The sequence below is a fragment of the Mustela putorius genome, unplaced genomic scaffold (genome assembly GCF_011764305.1).
Source record: "Mustela putorius furo isolate JIRA1106 unplaced genomic scaffold, ASM1176430v1.1 tig00003962_pilon_pilon_pilon, whole genome shotgun sequence".
NCBI classification, from domain to species: domain Eukaryota; kingdom Metazoa; phylum Chordata; class Mammalia; order Carnivora; family Mustelidae; genus Mustela; species Mustela putorius.
Window position 1 is genome coordinate 209,915 of NW_025422106.1, and position 3,277 is coordinate 213,191.

General features: G+C 46.4%; 1 long non-coding RNA gene across 1 annotated transcript; it reads right to left on the reverse strand.

Moving 5' to 3' along the window:
• Nucleotides 1-228: 228 nt before the first annotated feature.
• LOC123389163 lies at nt 229-3,022 on the reverse strand. Its single transcript, XR_006603720.1, has 2 exons — nt 2,881-3,022; nt 229-2,745 (listed from the first exon to the last, which is right to left on the reverse strand). It is a non-coding gene; the product is annotated as an uncharacterized LOC123389163 (long non-coding RNA).
• Nucleotides 3,023-3,277: the final 255 nt, after the last annotated feature.

The window sequence follows — 3,277 nt, forward strand, 5'->3', positions numbered from 1 at the left end:
TGCCAACTGTTATCGGGCTAGCATATGGCCAGACTTTAGGACAGGCACCCTGCCTCACACCGCTTTTGTTCCCATACGGCTTCACGGTGAAGCAGCCCCTTCATTGGAAGGACTCCCTCATTCAACACTTCAGAAGCGCTCACTGAATAAATATTTACTGAGATCCTACGATGCCCCAGACTTGGTCCTTGGTGCTGGGGGATTCATCAATGAGCAAAACACAAGAACTTCTGCTTGCCTCAGGAGTTTATTTTCAGTAGGGAATGAGACAAACTGTTTTCCGGGGGAACCTGGGTGGCTCAGTCGGTTAAGCACCCGACTCGATTTCAGCTTAGGTTGTGATCTCAGGGTGGTGATATTGATCCCTGCGTCAGGCTCTGCACTCAGTGGGGATCCGGCTTGAGATTCTCTGTCCCTCTCCCTCTGCCCGCCCATGTGCATGCCTTCTCTCTCTCTCTTTCTCTTTCTCTCTCTCCCTCTCTCTCTCTCAAATAAAAAGCTAAATCCCAAAAAACCTCTGTCTTCCGTGTCACATACACACTCATCATTTCCCTTCATGCCTTCTCCTGGCTCATCCGAGGCCTTGGGCTTTAGCCCTTCAAGGTAGTAGTGATGCCTGCATCCTTGTAGGAGAATCTGCATTCTTCAGACTGGAGAACAGTCTGGTGACTCTGGAAGGGCGACGACAAGAGTAACACAGTGCCATGTCAGTCCTCCAGGACAGAGGCAAGGGAGGCGACACCTTTGCTTCCTGGACCTCAACTCTCGGTCTGCCTCCACAGTGTCTTCTGCCTTAGGGTAAAACTGGCCCTCCTATTTTAATTAAAGTGAATTAAATAGAACCAGCTATTATAATCGAGTGACGCAGAGCTGTCCCGATGGCCGCCCTCGCCCTGGGCGCCTTGCCGGTATTGGGCCATTGGCACGCATCATCTTCCCAGCTTTGCTCCCCAGGCTGCCTGGCTTCCGGCAGGGGGTCTGTGAGCCCTTGCACATGTTATCTTGCCGGCATTTGGAGAGGGGTGGCCAGCCCCCCACAGGACCGCTGGGATGTGGGTGCTGTTCTTCAGCAGCATTTCCCACTTTCCTGGGTGGCACGACTGTTTCACCAGGCACTGGAGGGGGTGCTCCAAGACACCCCAAAATTCACTTGCACAGAATGAGGGGGCATCGTTCGTTTTAGAGATCTGGCCTGTGTGGTTTTCCTGCAGATCTAGGCACACAGAGCAGTCTCAAAAAAAAAAAAAAAAAAACATTCATTTTGGGGGGGAAAAAAAGGATACAAAATGAAGAAGAACTATTTAAAGTAATCACGTGGTGAAGTTGCTGCAAAGTGGTAAATCCTTTTTTTATAGCAAGTCATCTTAATTGGGTTCTCGTGATGTGGATTTGTTAAAGGTTTGAAGTGAACTGCATCCTTCCGGAGTCCCTTTTCCTATGTGTTCCCTGAAGCCCAGGGGCAAATAGCACCTAAGAAGGCCATCATTTACACAACCCGTATCATACTCACAGCCTCCAGAGAGGCGTAAACCTAATCCCCTCACCTAAGGAAAGTCAGAATTTCCACCATTAAAGGGAATTCAAAGGACATGTCCCAAACAAAAACAATTTCTGCTCCCCAGTTCACAGTTAGCAAGTCAATCCTCTTCATTCTTTTCCCATTTCTGCTAGTAAAACTGACTGAGCCCAGCAGGCCTGCTTTTTCCTTCTAATGCCAACTGATGGGATTTCCTTCTAATGCCCTCAAAATGCAAGCCGTCACCATGAACCTAAGCTCTCAAGAAAGAACTGCCAAAGATGGTCTCTCCCTCCGCAGCTGAGGAAGGAGAGAAGCATCCCCACCAGAAAACCAGTTCAAGGAATCAGATCTGATAAGGGGGTAGGATGAAGGTTTCTTCAAGAATATAAATCCTGTTCTCCAGGGCAGTGTGTGGACACCCGTGAATATCCATCGCTGTTCTTGGCTGGACTTGGTTAGACTAAATCTGTCCCTGCAAGCATTCACTCCACAAAATGGTCTGGTAAGGGGTTGCCTGGGGGGCTCTGTTGATTAAGCATCTAACTCTTGGTTTCAGGTCAGGTCACCATCTCGTGGGTGGTGGGCTCCAGTGTCGTGCGCAGTGGAGACTCCTGAAGGCTTTTCTCTGCCCCTCCCCACATGCATGCGCACACACGCTCTCTCTTTCTAAAAGAAATAAATAAATCTTTGTTTTCTTTTTAAATAGGGTCTGGTAAGATTCTTAAGGCTATAGAAGTGGTTGCCATGGTCTGTAAAAGACAAATCAAAACAAAAAACAAACCCAAAGACACCTATAATTCTGACCCATTTCTCCATTAAGAATGGGCTGTTATCTAGAAACTGACACCTCTGTATTTTGACGCTATTCTGTGGGTTTCTCTATCAAATCACAAACAAAGCTGTTCCCATTTCCTCTTCTCCCGCTTGCATGACAAAACAAATGAAACCTAAGACTCTGTGGGCTTTATAACCTAATTTGAAAGGCTAAGTTACTGAAATTAACGAGGGTAAGCATTTTCTATTAAATGGCCCTTTGGGTTGTTCAACACCCACCATGGACGGGCCATCCTGGAGATATGCTCCCTGCCTCCTCTCTCCCCAGGAAGCCCTCCTAGCCCAATCTGAACTTCCCTTTAGGATTCTTCCCTTTAGGATTCTTCAGTCTTCTGTATGGTTAAGTCTCAGTCACTTTGCTTTGTGTTACCAGAGTTCTTACCAGGGATGAACTGTTAGGAGACAAAGAGGGGAAGGAGGGGTGGGAAAAACAATTGTCACCAATCACAAAAAGTCTGCCCATTAAAAAAAAAAAAAAAAAGCAACATCTCAATTAAAACTAGCAAGTGTTTTAAGTTCCATCTCACCCCGTAGAGTCAAATATTGAATTTCAGTTGCCCTGTGGGGTGTCACTGAGATCCCAATTAGTCAGACATAAATGTACAGCTGGCTCGGTTCTCGGGACCCGTTAGGACTTCTCAGAAGAAATGGCACTGTCACATCTACAGTCTAGCCCTAAAAAAAAAAAATTACACATACATGTGAGTGTAATCTACCTAATTCTGGGAACTCTACTGGCTGATTGCTGAAGTGTAACCAACACTGTGTTCGTGAAGCTTGTATCATTCCTTCCCAAAGATGATCTTCTCTACCCCACTCTTGGCTAATCAAAATCCCACCACCCATTGACTGAATACAGCGAATCCGTCCTTAGAATGAACCCATATGCAGCCATTTATTTTTTTTCAAGATTTTATTTATTTG